General features: G+C 58.1%; 1 protein-coding gene across 1 annotated transcript in view; it reads right to left on the reverse strand.

Moving 5' to 3' along the window:
• Positions 1-19,231, reverse strand: part of TRPV4 (transient receptor potential cation channel subfamily V member 4) — a 52,413-nt gene that overhangs the window by 31,768 nt on the left and 1,414 nt on the right. The window lies entirely within an intron of this gene.

Below are 19,231 nucleotides of genomic sequence, written 5' to 3' on the forward strand. Positions count from 1 at the left end.
CCCAAGGGCAGTCAGTGGGGGAACCTCCCTACTTGGCCCCTGGGGCTCAACCCTCACCCGTCCTTCCGTGGATCCTGGAGTCACCCCGGAGTCGGGATGATGAGGGTGGGGCATGCCCCCTCTTCTGCCAACAGAAAACCCAAAACCAGTAGCAGTGGAATCGACCCCAAATCACAGAGGCCCCTCCTGGCAGAACTGTGCTGGGTGGGGGTGTTCACGGACCAATTTCTCGGCTGAGTCAATTGCCAGGCTTCCCCACCCCCCAGTGCCAACACATGGGCTTGAACCTCCAACCTTGTGGTGATCAGACCAGCTTGTGTTAACCCAGGGATCCTTCCCCAAAAAAAACCTCCAAAACTCACGGCTGTTGACTAACACCCAGTGGCTACAGGGTGGGGTAGAACTTATAACTACCCCCTGTGGGTTGTCGAGACTATAACTCCAAGGGGGGCAAAGTAGAAAGCCTCATCTTTTGCCCTCGGAGGGGATGGCAGTTTCGAACTGCTGACCTCTGGGTTACCTGCCCAACAGGTAACCACGATGCTACCAGGGTGCCTTAAAACTCCCCTTTTCACAGGGGAGAAAGCCAGAGGCTCCTAGAGGCCCCCAATGCTCCACCCGCAAGCCCCCCTGAGAGGGCGCACCAGCTAGCAGGCCTGCGCATGCGCACGAGGCCGCTCTGCTACCCGGAGGCAAGTTCCTCCCCAAATCCGGCCCTGTGCTCTGTGGTCGGGCAAGCAGTGCCTGCCCTGTTCCAATTTGCCCTGTAGGCTGTTATTACACATTCCAAGCTGAAGCCAGACTGGGGTGAGGGGGAGAGGGGCATCGCGGACAGAGGATCTGCACGCGGGGCATCGGGGACGGACTGTACGCGAGCGTGTGTTGCACACCCACACACAGACACCTCCGTGTGCCAGACGCCTTCATTTAAGCGGTTTTCCGAATGTTTGTTGTCAGCATGCAAGCCCTTTCTCGAAGACCCCGCCTCCCCACTTCCCTGCAATCCCCTCTCTGACATTTCCCATTCACAACAGAGTAAAGCTTCTATCTGACCAGTGCGCCCATCGACGACGGCTGGCAGTCGGCCAGGTGTGGATGAGAGCAAAGCTGGCCACCCGGCAGGGTCAAGGTTATGAGCCAACTGGGCTGGGCCAGGATGTCCCGCGGTTTGGCAGGGATGCGATGACGTCATTGGGCAGTGACCCACTGATGTCGTCATCCTCCACTCGGTGATCTGCTGTAGTCCTGGGCCATGTTCAGATCGCCCTGTTCCTGCGGAACCTCCCACGCCGAAAGTGAGGCGAGGGTGTGCACACGGGGCAGGCTGGGGGAGGGCAGGGGAGAGGGCCGGGGCAGGAGCAGAATGGAAATCCATTCATGTGTGTGTCAGCTCCCCCAGATATTCAGGATTCCTGCGGGCGCGACAACAGGTGCTCAGGAGCGTAGTGCATGCGCGTTGGGCTGCAAAGCTGCAAAGTCTGAAGTTTGAAACCACCAGCCGCTCAGCGGGAGAAAGATGAGGCTCCCTCCTCCCCTACAAAGTTACAGCCTCGGAAACCCACAGGGGCAGGTCCACCCTGTCCTCTAGGGTCACGCTGAGTGGGCATCGCCTCCATGGCAGTGGGTTTGGGTTCTTTGCTCGGCTGGGTAGGAGATTACCTGTTCAAACCCACCCTGCGACCCCACCAGAGCCAAGGCTTCAGCAAAGACAAGTCCATAAAGAGGAGGCAGCCCTACAGGGACGGTTCTACACTGTCACCTGGGTCACTATGGGTCGGAACCGACTGGACAGCTGGGCTCTGGGCACCAGGGGCATGGCCAGAAAGGAAAACTCCAAACTGAGCTCACAGCCAGGGAGCCAATGCCAACTCACAGAGACCCTACAGGGCAGTGGAGACCTGCCCCTGAGGGACTCCTGAGACTGTCACTCTGTGAGGGAGTAGAAAGCCCCATCTTCCTCCTGCAAGTGGCTGGTGGTTTTGAACTGCTGACCTGGTGGTTATCAGCCTAACTTGTAGTCACTGCGTCATCCGGGCTCCCAAGTGCTTGCACATAGGAGCCCCAACCCACCCCTGCCATGGAGTTGACCCCAACTCACAGCAGGCCGACAGAGGGCTTCCGGGGCTCAGCTTTCTCCCTCAGTGAGGCTGGTAGGTTTGCACCGCCGGCCTTATGGTCAGGAGTTCAATGTTTACCCGACAGGGCCATCAAGCCTGGCACATAGGAAACTCAAACTCCAATCCCTGCTGTCACATGAAATCCAAATCCTGGTGACTCGGGGGACACAGGGGTCTCGGCCGTGGTCTGGAGAGAAAAGGTTCGCCAGGCCTCTCTTCCAAGGCATCCCTGGGCACATGAACCTTCAAGGCCAAGTGCAAGCCACCCATGCCACCAGGGAGCAGCCGATCACAGGGTTAATCAAAGGTCAGGCACCGCTGTCCCTCTGAGAACTCAGATTCAAAGTGACTGGCCGCCTCCGGCTCCCTCCCTGTCCAGGCAGAGGGTTGGAAGAGGTGCCCAGCCTCACCCCCACCCCTAGCTCTGCTGATCTCATGGAAACCCTGGCACTGGCTTCTCAAATCCCATCCTCCTGATGACGTGACGAAGAAAAGCCGCTTAAGTCCGGGGGCAAGTCTGGGCAGGGCCGAGCCAACCAAGGTCATTACCCCAGGGGTCGTGCCTCCCAGGCTCCTCCATCCCGGGCTCCTCCATCCGGGGTCATGACACATCTGTGGAGCGCTGCCGGTGTGCACAGCACGTGGGGAGACATGTAGGAAGGGCACCCACAGACGTGGCCCTCAGGGAAGGCAGCCAACACCATATCCCTCAAGGGGACCCCTTGATGGCTTGCAGCAACCCCGTTGAATGACAGAGCAGAAGCATCCCATCGCGTTTCCAATGGCTCGGTGCAGTCTGCCAGGCCATTCTTCCGCCTTGCGACAGGGTGGAGGCAGACCTCCAGCTTCCAGTTGGCAGCGGTGGGCTTAACCGTTTCTACCACAGAGGGGCCTTTCCTCCCAGTCCCAGCCGCTGCCTGGTTGTTCCTGGAACCCAGAACATGCTTCCTTCCCTGGCTGCCTCCTGCTGAAGCTTTTTATTATGACAGGGGGTGAGGGGTGAGGGGTGGGGAAGGTTGACGGAGCAGCTCATCAGTTTTCCACCCAACGGTCCATGTACATTTTGTCTCAGGTTATCAATGACAACCCCAACACTGTAACCTCTCTGACCCCACGTGTGGCAACCTGAATGAAGGGGTGGAGTCTAGCCTCTCCATCAGGTCATAGCCAATCAATGCCTCTGTGTGGGCATGGCCTTCTCCTGAGGATTCTGGGAAGTCCCATCTTCCTCCCTGGAGGAGGGACACACTTATTCTCTACCACGCCGATCCCAGCCAGAGGCCTGGTGATGGAGAAGCCACGTGGAGACCCACGCCAGCGCTGAGATGCTTCCACAGTCACTGGATCCACAGGACTTTCTACCCACAGGCCTGATTTCAGCATCATTGCATGTGTTGAGTCTGAAGAGGAATTTATAGATTGGGCTTGGGGGCTCAGGGCCACCTGACAGGGCACTCCCTCAATGCAGCCCTCGTGGACCCTGAGCGAGAGGAGGCCCATGTGCCTACACTCAGAGTTGAGGGTCCCTCCCTTCAGAGAACGTCTCTGATTCAACTTGCCATCTGCTTGTGTTACTGTATCCACCTCCTCTGGAGTTGGCTCTCCACATCTGGTGCCGTGAAGGTCAGAATGGAGATCAGAATGGTGAGTGGGAGGAAGGTGGATGGGTAGGTGGGAGGGTAGATAAGTGGATGGATGGATGGATGGATGGATGGATGGATGGATGGATGGATGGATGGATGGGTGGGTGGGTGGATGGACAACTAGATGGATGGTAGGCTGGGTGGGCAGACCAGTGGGTGGAAAGGAGGTGAGTGAATGGATGAAAAGGTGGATAGGTGGGCCGCTGGGTGGGTGAATAAAATGGATAGATGGATGGGTGAGTGAGTGGGTGGAAGAGAAGATAGGTAGGGGTAAAGGATTTAGAAGTAGATGAGTGAGTGGATGGATGGAGGGTGGGTAGGCAATGGTGGCTGGATAGATGGGTTATCAAGTGGAAAGAATATGGGTAGGAAGGTGGGAGGGTAGGTAAGTGGATGGATGGATGGATGGATGGATGGATGGATGGATGGATGGATGGATGGGCAGATGGACGGGAGGTTGCATGGCTCGGTAGGCAGATGAGTAGAAGGATGAAAAGAGAATGATAGGTGGGCAGTGGGTGGGTGGGTGAGTGAGTGGAAGGGAAGGTGAACAGGTGGTGGGTGGGTGGAAGGTGGATGGGGAGATGGGAGGAAGAACAGGCCAGCAGGAGGGGAGGTGCCTGGAGCCCAGTGGGACCCAGCCCCCCCAGCATGCTTTCCCCCTCCCTCTGTTCTAGAGCCCCTCCCCCCAAGCCTGAGGCTCTACTTCCTGCCCCGCCCTCAGGAGACTCAGCCAAGCTCTTCAGTGGGTTAGTCTTGGACAGGAAGGAGTGTTGGGGGTGGGGGAGATGAACAGAGAATCAGAGGGCCAAGGAAGGTATTAAGTACCAGTGAGGATGGTGACTGGCCCGGAGCCTGGGAGGTGGCCTCTGGCAGTCACTACAGGGCAGTCGCCGCTGGGAACTGAGTCCCTTGGCTAGGCAAAGTCTGCTGCCTGCCAGACTCCCCGGGGCTCCCAGGCAGAAGGCAGTGGGGGGCATCATGCCATGCTGGGCACCTTCCCGGCTAGCCTGTATTTACCTAGCAGGTCTCAGCCCAGCCCGCTTCCTGTTTGCTGCACAGAGGCTACCTGTCCAGAGCAGACAGAGCCTCAGTGTCCCACTGGGTCCCCCCCGACTGGGAGGGTGCCCCGACACTCACACCACCCAGACAAGGGCAGGGCTGCAGTGACTCATGGAGGCTCTCACAGGACAGTCAATGTGGCCATCACAGGCACTCGATCCCGGGGGATGTGAGCAGTACATGTGGACCCCCTCCCAGCATTCACAGGGACCCCATTATTTCTCAGGGCCCCTGGCCCTGGAAGAAGAGTCCCACCCAGGAGGCAGCGTGGCATCACCGTTAGGAGCCTGTACCCCGCATCTTCCAAAAACAGCAAGTCATAGCGTGTGAGCCCACTTACAAGACATGTCCAGAGCGGGCCAACCCAAGGGGCAGCATGTGGATCAGTGGTTGCCTTCAGGTTGGAGAAGGGGAGTGGGGGGTGACAACCAATCGGTAGGGGGCTTCTTGCTGTCCTGGAGTCAGATATGGTAATGGGGGCCCTCCTTTGTGAACGCAACAAAGACCACTAGGAGGTTCCCCGGTGGCACCATCTGTGCCCTGCTGGTAACTGAGAGGGTGGCCCCTTGCACCTACTCTGCGGTGCCCTGGAAGAAAGGCCTGGTGGTCTGCCCCTGAAAGGTCACCGCCAAGGGGGCCCTACAAAACTCGGTTCCGGTCTGTTAATACACAGGGATGTTGACTACTCAACCCAAGACGGCAGCCTGAAGGACGGAACACCAGGGGCACGGGACCAGGGGTATTGGGCAAGTCACTGCCCCTCTCTGAGCCAGGAAAGGATTTAGTGCAGGGTCTGGCACACAGCCCCATGCCGTATTAAGAGGCAGCAGTGGTTCCACGGTGGAATGCTCACTTTATAGGCCAGAGACCCCGGTTCGATTCCAGGTCGAGCACTTCACGCCCAGCCACCACCTGTCCCTCAGTGAGGGCTTGTGAATTGCAGTGAACAGGTCTCAACGAAGCTTCCAGACTAAGATCACTCACTCCCTGCCCTCCTGTCGATTCCGCCTCGCAGCGAGCCCATAGGACGGGGCAGAACTGCCCCCCCCCCCCCCGTGGGTTTCTGAGACCACCACTCTCTATGGAAGTAGAAAGAGAACCTTTTCTTTGTCCTGAGGAGCGGCGAGTGGTTTTGAACTGCCGACCTTGCCGTGAGCAGTGTGGTGCATTACCCACTGTGCCACCAGACGGAGGCGGAGCAGGAAAAAGGTCTGGTGCTGGGTTTCGGAACATCAGCCAACAGGGAGCTTCCAGATCTCCACGGTGGGCTAGTGGTTAGGGGCAGCCAGTGGATTCGTGGCTGCCTCGGATTGGAGAAGGGGCGTGAGGAGGGACTGGCCACAGGGCGGGGATCCAAGGAAGGACCGGGAAGTGTGCTGTTCTGTTGGGCCTGCGTCACCATGAGTTGGGAGCAGCTGACAACCCCCACCCCACCCCACCCACCCCCACACCCTACGGTGGCTGCCCAGGTGGGAAGAGGGGCTGCTGGTACCATCCATCTTGGAGAAGGGCAGCTGCTTAGTGGCGGGGTTCACAGTCCCTCTGCACCTGCAGAGGCCATGGCAGGGCTAGCACCCACAAGTCCTAGCCCCCTGACCAGGCTCTCAGCCCCTGCTGGGCACCTGCCTCATAAAGTTTTCTGTTCTCGCCTTCCTCAGCTCCCTGCCACCCTCCACAGCGAAGGCCCAGCCCCCAGCCTGGAGGCTGAGCTCAGAGAGGACAGGACACCACCCACTCATGGATGCCCTGCTTCATCCCCACCCCCACCCCTGCCCTGTGTGTGCAAAAGTCCCTGAGGCCCCAGATGTGAGCAAAGAGCAGACTGTGTGGGGTGAGGGGGGTGGGTTGGTTAGCACCAGAGGGGGCCCCAGGTAACAGAAAACCGGTTTGGGATCCTGTCTGCCCCAGCCTGCCCCCAGCCCACCCTGGCAGTCAGCTGCTGTGTCTGCTTAGGGCTAGAGTGGGGCCAACCTGGGCACCCCGCCATCCACAGCGCCCGCTGGATGGAGAAAAGCCACCCCCACGTGGGCCCCCGTGACCCAGCGCCTTCTGTCTGCTTCATCCCCGTAACAGCTCTTGCAGCACCATGTTGTCAAGTGCGATGCCCGGCTAAACAAGCTGAGTCCCAGGAGCGTGCAGGTGAGGGAGGGGGATGGTACTGATCAAACACCCATCCCCTGTGCCACTGCTGCCCCGCTCCCCACCCCCACCCCCGTCAGCCTGTCCTCCTGCGGTGGCTCCTGCGTGCATGTGGTGGCGGTGGGGGGAGCCACGTGACAAACAGCCGCGCGGGGCCACTCGTGACGGACACATCTCAGAGGAGCGCTGGTGGCACAGTGGCCAAGCGTTGGGCTGCTACCCACCAGGTCAGCAGTTCGAAGCCATCAGCAGCTCTGAGGCGGAAAGGCGGGGCGTTCTGCTCCCGGAAAGGGTGAGTCACGGAAACCGCAGGGGCAGTTCTACCCTGTCCTCTAGGGTCGCTGGGAGTGGGTAGTGGGTTTTTGCTTGGTTGGCTGTGAGTGGCCAGACTAAGACTAGGAAGAAAGATGGGGTGATGGACACCGTGTCCCAGTGAAACACTCTAGCCTGAGGGTCAGCAGGCTCAACACAACGGCCACAAGGATAACTCGAACATCAGGAGGATGCCCGGAAGGGGAAGTGGCCGGGAGACAAGCAACCCACTCGTCAGGGGCTAATAATGGCCCCCATCATCACTGTGCCCACTGCTCAGATGAACAGACTGAGGCTCGGAGAGCCGCGGGACCCAGCTGAGGTCCAAAGAGAAAGGGGTGTGGCCTGGATCCTAACTGTAGGTTCCCAGAGTCACCGTTCTCAACCCTGGCCCCTTGGGAGCTCCCAGATGCTTTTTTTGGGGGGGAGGGGGATGCTGCAAGGATAGGGGCTCGGAATATAAATCTTGACTTTGTCACCAGAAGCCATTTGACCCTGAGAGGTTCACGACCCCTCCTGAGCCTCCGCTTCTTGGACTCTCCAAGCCTGACCACCACGGGTGTCCGAGCTTCATAAACGGTAGCCCTGAAGGGCTGTGTCGGGGAGGCAGGGAGTTCAGAAAGAGGCTCCAGGGAGGTGGGGAGGACCCCTGGGTGCCCGAGGTCTAGAACAGAGTCGCTGCTCAAGAGACAGCCATGTGCTGGCTGCGTCAACCACTGGGACCGGCCTCCTTGAAGAGCGAGGAGCAGGATCAAAGGCAGGCGACATCCTCTCCCGGGGCAACAGCTCTGTCCGGCAAATCCTCCTCCCTCTGCCCAATACCCGAGGCCTTACTGAGCATCTACTGTGTGCCAGGCTTGCTGATCCACCAGGCCCCACACACACCTGTGAGGGCGACGGCTATGGTGAGTCCGATCTGAAGATGAGGAAACGGAGGCTCACCAAGGCCAAGCCACTGGCCTGCTCAGCAGGCTGAGCGAGCGTGCTCTCCAAGCAGCTGGCTTCCTCCAGGGCCCCTGCCTTGCTGCCTGCTCTGCCTTCCCTCCCCACCCCACCCCCATCGTTCCTTCCTTCACTTGGTCTACAGCAGTGGTTCTCAACCTGTGGGTCGAGACCCCTTTGGGGGGTCGAATGACCTTTTCACAGGGGTCACCCAGTTCAGAACAGTAGCAAAATGACAAGTGATGAAGTAGCAACGAAAATAATTTTATGGTTGGGGGGGGTCACCACCCCATGAGGGACTGTAATGAAAGGGTCGTGGCATGAGGAAGGTTAAGAACCACTGCTCTATAGGCATTCCTGAGCCTCCACCCCCTATGCCCCCACCATGTCGAGGGAGGTGGGGGTAAACTCAGCTGACTGCCCCCTATGTCCTCGGCCCCACGCCTACCACCCCACCCTCACCCACAGGGGTCTCCTCTGAGCCCATGCAGGGCATGCATAGGAGATGTTGGGTCCTCCCATCACACACACACACATACATACATAAACACACATATACACATACACACACACACAGCTATCCCAGAAGTCTTCAGCCCACCTGGTCAGTGGGGTGAAGCCCAGGCCACTCCACCCCAGGAAGGAAAGAGGTGCCCAGTAAGACCAAGGGCCCCTTTGTGAGGGGTGGGCAGGGTGGGCGGGAGGGGCAGCCATTACTCACCACCCAAAGAAAAACAAGGGTACTCCCATCTGCTCAATGGTCCATCTGTCTTCTCCTCCCTGCCTGCCCCCACCCTCAGCCCTCCCCACCCCTGACCTCACCCAAGCAGACCTGCCACGTGGCCTCCCTCACAGAGGAGGAGAAGGCGGGCTCCCTCCGAGGGATGGGGTGAGCTGCCTGGGGTCACAAATGCAGGCAGCGTCCCAGGCTCCATGCAGAGCCGACCCGGGAAGCAAGTGTGGAGTCACAGCAAAGGTGATGGCCTGGCCTCCCTTCCTCATTCATGCCCAGTCACAGGGACAGTTCATGGGACAAGGGGCACCCAAGACGGGGCAGGCCAGGGCAGAGTAGCGGCTGGAATAATGCCCGGTCCCCCACCCACCAAACACACACAGATCCACACACGCACAGGCTGGTGGCATTCTGACCTCCAGTAAATCTGGGTTGACAACCCCAGGAACAGAGGGGTTCTGCCTTTTCTAGACCCCACCTATCAGCAACAAGTGGGGGGGTGGGGGTGGCGGGGGTCAGACTCCAAGAGGATGACAAATGGAAGCTGGCTTTCCAGGCAGGAAGCGGAGGTAGCCACCCAGCTTTTCAGGAACTCGAGGCTTCCTCCAGTTCGCAGTCCACAGGGATAGGCCTCTGGGGGCAGCCCAGCCTCCCCACAGCACCCAGCCCACAGGAAGGAGCCCTGGGCTCAGTCACTGGGCCTTTGGCTTCTAGGTCCAGCTCTGCGGGGCAACCCTGGGTAAGCGGCTTCCCTCTCTGAGCCTCAGTTTCCTTAACCATCCAGTGAGACCTAGCCTCCTTCCCTTGCCCATCTCCTATGGAGGTGGAGAGACAACCCCATAAACGCTCACGGCCTTCCCGGTGACCATCACTGTCGGGGGGCTTGGCTAGAGCCAGGTAAGCCCTGGTACCCAGGTGGGAAGTCAGCATCGTGCCAGCCCCACCCCGCCCCCCATACAGGACTGCTGCCAACCCCACAGCCACGCAGTGAGGTGGCCACTGTTGTGCCCCCCACTCTACAGACCGGAACACTGAGACCAAGGGGTGAGGGGACTGAACTGGGACAGCCGGCTCCAGCCCTCGTTTGCAAACTTTCAATCGGGTGAACTGGAAACAGGCCCACAGCCACCAGACAGACTTTGTAGCAGTTGAGCCAGCCCTTGTCCAAAGGCAAGTCCAGCTTTCCCCCAGCACTTCCGCCTGCCTGCTGGCCACAGAGGGGCTCCTTGAGGGTAACCTAGGGTTGTACCAATGGAGAACTTGCCCTGGAACGGGCTTAGGGGCCAGGGGCCACTGAGAAGGGACAAAGAAGGGGGGGGGTGCTGAGTGTTTAAGAAGTCCCACCCATGTGCCTCGGACCAAACTACACGCCAAATTCACAGCCATTGACGGAGCTGATGCCGACAGGACAGGGGAAACGGCCCCTGTGGATTTGAGACTGTGACTCTTTACAGAAGTAGAAAGCCTCATCTTTCTCCTGAGGAGCGGCTGGTGGTTTCGAACTGCTGACCTTGTTGAGTGGTTGCCCGTGTATCACCCATGCCGCCACCAGGGCTCTCTGTGCCCTGAACAGCACTTGCAAAATGGAATCAGAGAACCCATTGGGCCGAGGGCGAAACGGAGGCTCAAAGAGGCTACCTGACTTGCCCAAACTCCCCCGCTGAGGTAGCAGCAAGGGGTGAGCCCCAGTCTGTCCAGAACTCACCTGGAGCCATGGGGGTCACCGCGGGGAGGACCCAGATAAATAGGAGCAGGCCAGCTGGCAGGTTGAAGGGGTTGATTTCGGAATCAAATGGGATTCGGGTCCCACCTCTGCCCCTTCTCAGCTCAAAGAGTCTGGGTAAATCTCTTCGCTGCCCAGCCCTCCTCTCAAAAGCAGGTTCGGTAATCAATTTGCATCAAAATATCCTGATGGAGAGTGCTTGGCTCTGCTCGTGGCGGCACAATAAATACTCAATAAATGCTCGTTTCCGCCCATCAATACCATGGCTGCGGCCTGGTGAGACCTTGCACCCAGAGTTCAGAGTGGCAGCCGCTGGGCCGGGGACCAGAAGTATCTCAAGAGATCTGAATTAATCGTTAACAGGTGAATTTGACTGCAGCTTGGTGGTGCAGAACATTCCAGAGGCTTGTTGGCATGAAATGTGCTCCCAGCTCCTCAGACTCCTCCTGGGCCAGGAAGAAAAGCCGATCCCCAATCCCCATGATTTGGAGAGGGGCTGGGTGGGGTGGTGGTGGAGGGGGTTGTCTCAGAGTCCAAAGGGCAGAGACTGAAGCAGGCAGGCAGCAGGGGCAGGTGTCTCCCGCCTCACCAACAACAGAGAGAGGAGTTCAAGGGGCTCGGCTCTCTGCAAATCACTTCATTTCTTCAGCCGGGCCACCGGGTGATGGACGTTCACGGAGCACCTACTATGTGCTTGGGTAGTGTAAACGGAAAAGATGGCGTGGGGGTTCAGGTCCACCCAGAGGCGCCTCGGAAGAAAGGCGTGGCGAACTGCTTCCGAACAAACAGCCACTGAAAGGCCTGTGAGCCCAGCTCTACCGACGCGCACGCCACATCGCCATCAGAATCCACGCCATGACCACTGGCTTGGTTTGGGTTTGTTTTGGGTTCCCCCCCCCAGTTTTTGATGTGCCAGGCACAGTGAGCCCTGGGCCAGCAGCTCTCCCCCTCCCCCACTCCCACCTGCTCTCCACACCTCACTCCCAGGCCTCCCATCTCTCACTGGAGGACTTCCCCAGCCTCCCGACCTGCTGGCTGGCATCCTCCACTCCTTCCGACTCAGCACAGAGAGAAATACAATCGAAACCCCCCACCACACCACAGCCATCGAATCCACGCTGCCTCGCGGCGACCCTATAGCCCAGTGGTTCTCCACCTTCCTGATGCTGTGACCCTTTCATACAGCTCCTCATGTGGTGGTGACCCCCAACCATAACATTATTTCCGTTGCTACTTCATCACTGTCATTTTGCTACTGTGATGAATCGGGCGATGCCTTTGAAAGGGTTGTTTGACCCTCAAAGGGGTCGAGACCCGCAAGTTGAGAACCGCTGCTATAGCCAGAGAGCAACTGCCCCTGTGGCTTTCCCAGACTGTCGGCCTTTAGGGGAGCAGACCAAAACCAAAATCCAAATTCACTGCCCGCCAGTCGGCGCTGACTCGTGGCGCCCCGAGGTGGGCTGCCGAGACTAACTGTTCAGAGCAGCTGACAGCCTCTTTTCCCGAGGAACAGCTGGTGCTTTGGAACCGCTGAACTTCAGGTTTGTGCCCATTGCTCCACCAGGGCTGCTTTTGGACACCACGCATCTGGCCGTGCCCCTTCCAGCCTGGACTTGTAGGGCCTCTGAGCTGACCTGACCCCAGCCTACCTGACCCCTGCCCTTTCTCTTCCCCTCCTGGACCTGCAAGGGGGACCATGCTCTGCTCCACCCGAGTTTATCCACCCAGCCAGGCCTCTGCCGGGCCCTTCCTCCCTGCCCCCCCCCCCCCCCAAACACCTGCCCTTCTGCCCTTCCTTGGCTTCAGCATTTACTCTTCAAGGCGTGGCTCAAAGCCACTTCCCCCACCAAGCCCCTTCCTCCTGCCCTTCGGGGCCTCTCGCCTGCTCACGTCTCTCCGATGTCGTCTCCTGGCCACCATCATTTACCAGCAGGTCCGGACCACGCCACTGCCCTATAGATACACCTTGCTGGGGACTCCCAAGTCAGGTGTGGGTGCTGGGCACTGGGAGGGGGACACCACTGGTGAGAAAGGGGGCAGCCCAGGGGGTCATCTCAGTCCCAGGGGGCAGCAGTGGGGTCGAAGAAGAGGCAGTCCTTCTTCCCGCCTCCGGTCTCCCGTAGACGCTAAGCTGGAACCAGTCACCCAGGGAGGGCATGTCAGCTTCCAGGGAAACTTGCAGCGGGGAGGAGTAGGCGGCTGAGGCCAGGTTCCCACAGGCTGAGGTGGAAGAGGCCCTCACCCCAGCCCCTTCCCAGTTCGAAGGCATCATCGAGTCCCCAAGAGCCCTTAGTAACACACCCACACTCTGTCCTTGGGGACACACTCCCTAAAGCTGGTACACCTCTGTTTGAAAATAAGCCCCCCTGGCTTCACAAGCATGGTCAGTAGTGTTTGGAAGTCATAATTCCCTCTACTTTCCCCCCTCCCCTTACCAATAAAGGTGGAAAAGGAGGGGGACGGTCCCCCACCTTCCCGGTTCCCACTGCTTTCTCAGAGAACTGCTGTTAAGAAAATTGTGGGCGCAGCACTAGCAACATCAAGAAGCGTTAAGGATAGCTAACACTGACTGAACATCGTCCCAGGCCCACACTCCTCCTTGGGGGTCTTCCCCTCTCGTGACAGCCCAGGGAGGGGCACTCTTTCACTGCCACCAAGTCAATTCCAACCCACAGTGACCCTTTAGGGCAGGCTAGCACTGCCCTCGTGGGTTTCCAAGACTGTAATTCTTTACGGGGTAGAAACCTGGTCTTTCTCCCACCGAGGAGCTGGTGGTTTTGAACTACTGACTTTAAGGTTAGCAGCCCAACACATGACTACTGAGACCCCAGGACTGCTTGCACAGCTGAAGGACAGGAGGCTCAGAGAGCAAAGGGACTAAAGCCCTCCTCCACCCCCAACACACACACACACATCACAAAAACAGGGATTCATCCCATCCTACAAGGTCCTGCTCTGAATCCCTGGACCATCCTACCTTGAAGGTGACCTGGGTCGCCCTAAAGAGGTCAGCACCCCCTCCCTCCCGAGGCAATTGCTCAGTCACCTCCTGCCCTCACCCCCAACTCCCAGCTTAGGCAGTAAACTTCAATCCAAGGTGGCTCTTAGCATACCAGACCACAGCTCCCCCACACAAGGCATTCGCTCAGAATGTCAGGGTCCCAGACTGAGTCCCCTGCCCCGCCCCCAGCAGAGGCCCTGGTTTTAGATGCTGAGTCAGCGGGGCGAAAGAGGGGACAGGACAAGTCCGGTGTCCCTGGGTGGGCACCCCTATGGGCTTGGCCCTGGTGGGCAGAGCTGGTGCTGAGAGCAGGGCACCTGGGGTGGTGGACAGGGCACTGGAGCCCGACAGCCCTGGGTTTAAGCCCCACCCTTCTGTGTTGTCCCCACTGGGCCTCAATCTTCTCACCTGTACAATGGGGAGGAGAGAGAGAGGGGTGGGGTGGGGTGGGGTGTGCTAAGACAGGCCACATGGGGTGGTAGCCAGCTCAGGCCAGTGTCTGCTGCTATCTCCCTGGGGGTGAGCAAAGTGGGTGGCCTCCTCCTAGCCCTCAGTGGCCTCCCTGGAGTCTCAGGGGTAGAAATGGGTTTAAGATTTTCATGGATTGGTGGGGTGGGGGGCATCTCTCTGGGGCTCAGTAACTAACCATGAATTGGCCTTTGGAAGCTTCTCTACTTCACCATCAGTCCTGCCCACCGGCCAAACCCTGGGCCTCCCAGTCCCTCTTTCTAAAGCCCAAGGTGAATTTGAGGCTCGTAGCTCCAGGGACCTCCCTTCCCCACACCTGCCTGCCACATGGGTGCCCATTTTATAGCTGATAAAGCCAGGCCTGGAGCTGGGGTGCACACCCAAGGGCCCCCGAGGGGCAGCCAGCGCCCGCCCCTCCCGCAACCCAGCCAGGGAGGGACGTGGAGCCTCGGGGGCCTCGCGCCCGGAACGGGCAGCGGAGACGTCCCCAGGGGCGCGAGGGGATCTCGTCCCCGCGGACCCTTTCCCGGTGCCGCGGCCACACTCACCTCTGTCCGGGACGCCGGGCTCAGGCGGCCAGGAGCGGGCGCTTCCTGACTCCCGTGGCCTCCGGTCTCCTCCCCCGGCTCAGGTTCCACCACGCCCCCGGCCGCCCGCCGGCCACCGCTTGCGCCAGCCCAGGACCGCGTCCATCCCAGAGACGGGCCTCAGTTTCCCAACCTGGAGAATGGGGGTCGCTGTGCCTGAATAGAGGTTCAGGGTGGGGGGGTTCTGTGGGCCCATTTCTTCACTGGGACCTCCTGGCCCGCTCGCCCAAGCATTTCAAGCGAGCGGGTGGGCGCAGGGTCCCTGACCTCGGGTGGGTCCCTATCAGATGGAGGAGACATCTGAGGGCCTGTCCAGGATTCCACTTGGAGCCCCTGCCCGGCACCATCCCCACAATTTATTCAGCGCCACTGTTCCAGCCAGTCCGGCCCTTCTTCTGTTCCCTGACCTTCCACTTTACCAAACAGCAGGTCCTCTTCCCCGAACTGGGCTCTCCCGATATCAGGTCCAAGGTATGTGGGACCAGGGTTCGCCACCCTTCTTTTCTTAAAATCACTTTATTGGGGGCTCATACAGCTCTTAACACAATCCATCCATCCATTGTGTCAAGCACATCTGTACACTTGTTGCCATCATCATTCTCAAAACATTTGCTTTCTACTTGAGCCCTTGGTATCAGCTCCTCATTTCCCCCCTCCCTCCCTTTCTCTCCCTCCCTCACGAACCCTTGATAATTTATAAGATTTTTTTTCATGTCTTATATTGTCCGATGTCGCCCTTCACCCACTTTTCTGTGGTCCATCCCCCAGGGAGGGGGTTATATGTAGATCATTGTGATCGGTTCCCCCTTTCTTCCCCACCTTCCCCTTCCCCTCCTGGTATCACTACTCTCATTACTACCCCTGAGAGATTGATCTGTCCAGGATTCTGTGTATCAAGAGCTCCTATCTGTACCCGTGTACATGCTCTGGTCTAGCTGGCTTTTTAAGGTAGAATTGGGGTCATGATAGTGGGGGGGGGTCGGCATTAAAGAACTCGAGGAAAGTTGTGTGTTTCATCATCGGTGCTATACTGCACCCTGACTGGCTCGTAGCTTCCTGCGACACCATCCTTCATTCTAAGGGGAACATTCTGGTGGCACGTGTTCCAACAAGAGTGCTTCATTCTTCTGGCCGTCCCTGGGACTCTCAATCTTCCTCATCCACACCATCCCGTCCAAAATGGATCGATTCTCCCCTGATCTTCCTTATTCATTGTCCAACTGGTACCTGCATGGGAGATGCTTGGAAATCACGACAGGGGTCAGGTGCACCTGAGGCCTTTAAAGAGGTCGTGTGCGGCACATTTGCCCAAAGCAGTGTGTCCTGAGACTTCTTGTGTCCCCCTGCTTCCGTGAGCATTGACTACTTGTGAATTATTTGGGGTTCACCCCCCCAACCCCCGTAACTACTCAAGCCAGGAGGAGCTTCCAGCTCAACATCTAACCCCTCGGGCTTGGAGCCTGCCTGGGCTTGGACAGGACTTGCCCGATTCTACAACTGTGTCTGCCATGTTCTTGAGTTAAATCTCTCTCTCTCTCTCTCTCTCTCTCTCTCTCTCTCTCTCTCTCACACACACACACACACACACACACACACACACACACGGCCCATTAGTCCATTGGTTTTCTCCACTCTTCAGAAAGTGGGATATTCTTGTTGCTGGGGAAGCACAGAAGGTGGCCTTGCACACAGTGACGTGCTCAGCCTCCTGGCTGAGAAACAGTCACGAAACACGCTGCGAGCACAGGAAGCAGACCTTCCTCACAGCCAGGCTGTGAGGTAGGGATTACTGTGCCCACTTTGGGTCAAAAGCTGCTGTCCTCTGTGGGGAGCAGAGGTAGGAGGGCAAGGGGGAGGGGGGACCCTAGGGCCTTTTCCCTCGGGTTGTTGGAGTCTAGGGTGGGAGGCAGAGACCTGGTGGCATACTGGTTACACGTTGCAGCCCTTCAAAACCTCCAGCCACTCCGTGGGAGAAAGACAGGGCTTTCTACTCCCATAAGGAGTTGTAGTTCTCACAGGGGCAGTTCGGCCCTGTCCTACAGGGTCTCTCTGGGGCCGAAAGGCCTAGATGGCAGTGAGTGAGGGTGGGCAGCTTCCAGGAGCAGACAGGAGTGGTGAGGAATGCAAACATTCCAGACAGAAAACCTCCCTGCGAGGGCCCACCCAGAGGGCCTGGAGAGGGCGGGGTGGGCAGAGCTAAGTCTCGGGGCCGTTTCTGCCTTTCCAAAGTGTAAGATGAAAAAGATGATCCAGGGTGCAGGGAGCTGACGGGACAGCCCTGGGTGGGCAAGGGCAACTTGCTGGCCGCCAAGGTCAGAGGGTATGGCCCTGAGCTTAACGCACTCCACTCCCTGCAGACTTTATTTCATGGACCTCCAGCAGAATGGTTCATCCTCTCGGGACGGGGGCCAACGCTCAGGCTCAGAGCCCACCCTGCTGTTTACTACACAGACACAGTGGGCAAGACCCTCCCTCACCCACCTCCCAGTGCCTCAGTGTTCACATCCAAAAATGGGCACCTCCTGTCTGCCTTGGTGGGGGCTGCAAGGCCAGCGCCTCGTTCAGCGGTTCTCAACCTGTGGGTTGCAGCCCACATTTCCGATGGTCTTAGGAACCAAGACACCACTCCTCTATCCGTCCCCAGGCAGGTCCACCCACATGTACATATGCCCACATATGAGTACCCGGCATGATGACATCATCACGCCAGCCCCATCACATACACTCCGAACAAATACAGGTGTATGTGACAGGGTTGGCGCCATAATGTGCTTATGCAGACCAGTCACGCATGTGTAAAAAGCAGCTACTGTGTTGAAAGCGGCGATATCGGAGGTAAAACAACACTTCGGGGAATTATAATTACATATTGTTTTTGTGATGAATCACTATGTTTTCATGATGTTCAATTTGTCACAATGAAAATACATCCCGCATATCAGATAGTTACATGATGATTCATCACAGTAGCAAAATGACAGTGATGAAGTAGCAACGAAAATAATGTTATGGTTGGGGGTCACCACCACCTGAGGAGCTGTCTGAAAGGGTCACGGCATGAAGAAGGCTGAGAACCATTGCTCTAGTCCTTAAACCCGCTGCTGGCATGAAGAAGGCTGAGAACCATTGCTCTAGTCCTTAAACCCGCTGCTGTCGGGTCCATTCTGACTCAGGGCGCCCCCTTGTGATACAAAGCAGAACTGCGCCATCGGGTTTTCCCGGCTGTGCAAGTGGACACTACCCCGAAGGTGAGCAGTTCAAACCCATGCAGCAGGGCCTTGGAAACAAGACTTGATCCCAAAAGGCTGCAGCCTCGAAACCCCCATGGAGCAGGTCTGCTCTGCGCATGCGGGGGCTCCAGGAGTCCAATCCACTGGAGGACAATGGCCAGCAATCCCAAAGGGCTTTATGGAGCGGATCACCAGGCCTTTCTTCCCCGGCATCACTGGGTAGCTTTGAACCTCCCACCTTTAGGCTTGTAGTTCAGCACGCTGTACCACTAGGGGCCTTGTTAGGAGTTAGATGGACTCATAGCCACCCGGAAGCCCAGCCCCTCCTCGTCCTCATGGACAACGTGTGGGTGCTGTCCATACAGGGTTTTCAGCGGCTGAGTCCTCTGAAGTGGACTGCCTCCTCTTTCTCCCTAGCCTGTTCCCAGTCTGGAAGCTCTGTGGAAGCCTGTTCACTTCGGGTGACCCTGCCAGTATTGGAAATACCAGTGGCACGGCTTTCAGCATCACAGAAACACACAAGCCACCACCGTACGACAAAACTGGCAGACACATGGTGGAGCAAGGAGCCTTACCTGATCTCACCTTATTTCCCATGGCCGCTGAATCAATTTCCACTCATAATGACCCCATAGGACAGAGGCAAACTGACCCACAGGACATCCAAGTTGTCAGTCTCTACAGAAGTGGGCAGCCGCACCTTTCTCTCTCAGAGCGGTTAGGCTAGGGTCGGCAAACTGAGGCTCAGGAGCCGTACACAGAAGCATCCCTGCCCAAGGTCACCCAGCAGAAACCAACCTGAGTCCGAGAAGCTGCAGCCCCCTGGACACCAAGAGGCTGCAGACAATCGGCTGGCCAGTCTGTCTTAGGTCCTGCCCAGAGCAGGCCTTTGTTCCGGAGAGAAGAGAGGCCCCGCCCTGCCTCTGGCTCTCAATAAGGCACTTCTGGAATTCTCCCTGGGGCAGAAACCTGAGGCCAGGGGGAGAAAGCCCTGCCCTACCCATGGTCATTGCTATGGGCACAGCCATTCTGTCTGGGCTCAGTCCCCAGTCTTGATTCCTTTCCCCTGGTGGTCCATGGGTGGGGCCGAGCCGTGGCCAGTACTTCAAACGTGACCTTAACCAGGAAGGTTGTGGCACACAGGAGGAGGGAGAGACTACCTAGGCGTTGCTCCTGGCAGGGCCAGGGCTTCCCCACTGAGGTCCCTGGTATTCCTGGGGGCCCTGAAATGGTGCAGGAATTGGCAGCAGGGTGAGTGGGAACATTCTGAAGAG

Source organism: Echinops telfairi, unplaced genomic scaffold (genome assembly GCF_000313985.2).
Source record: "Echinops telfairi isolate 266 unplaced genomic scaffold, ASM31398v2 ScPeMD7_7412;HRSCAF=8450, whole genome shotgun sequence".
Classification (NCBI taxonomy): Eukaryota; Metazoa; Chordata; class Mammalia; order Afrosoricida; family Tenrecidae; genus Echinops; species Echinops telfairi.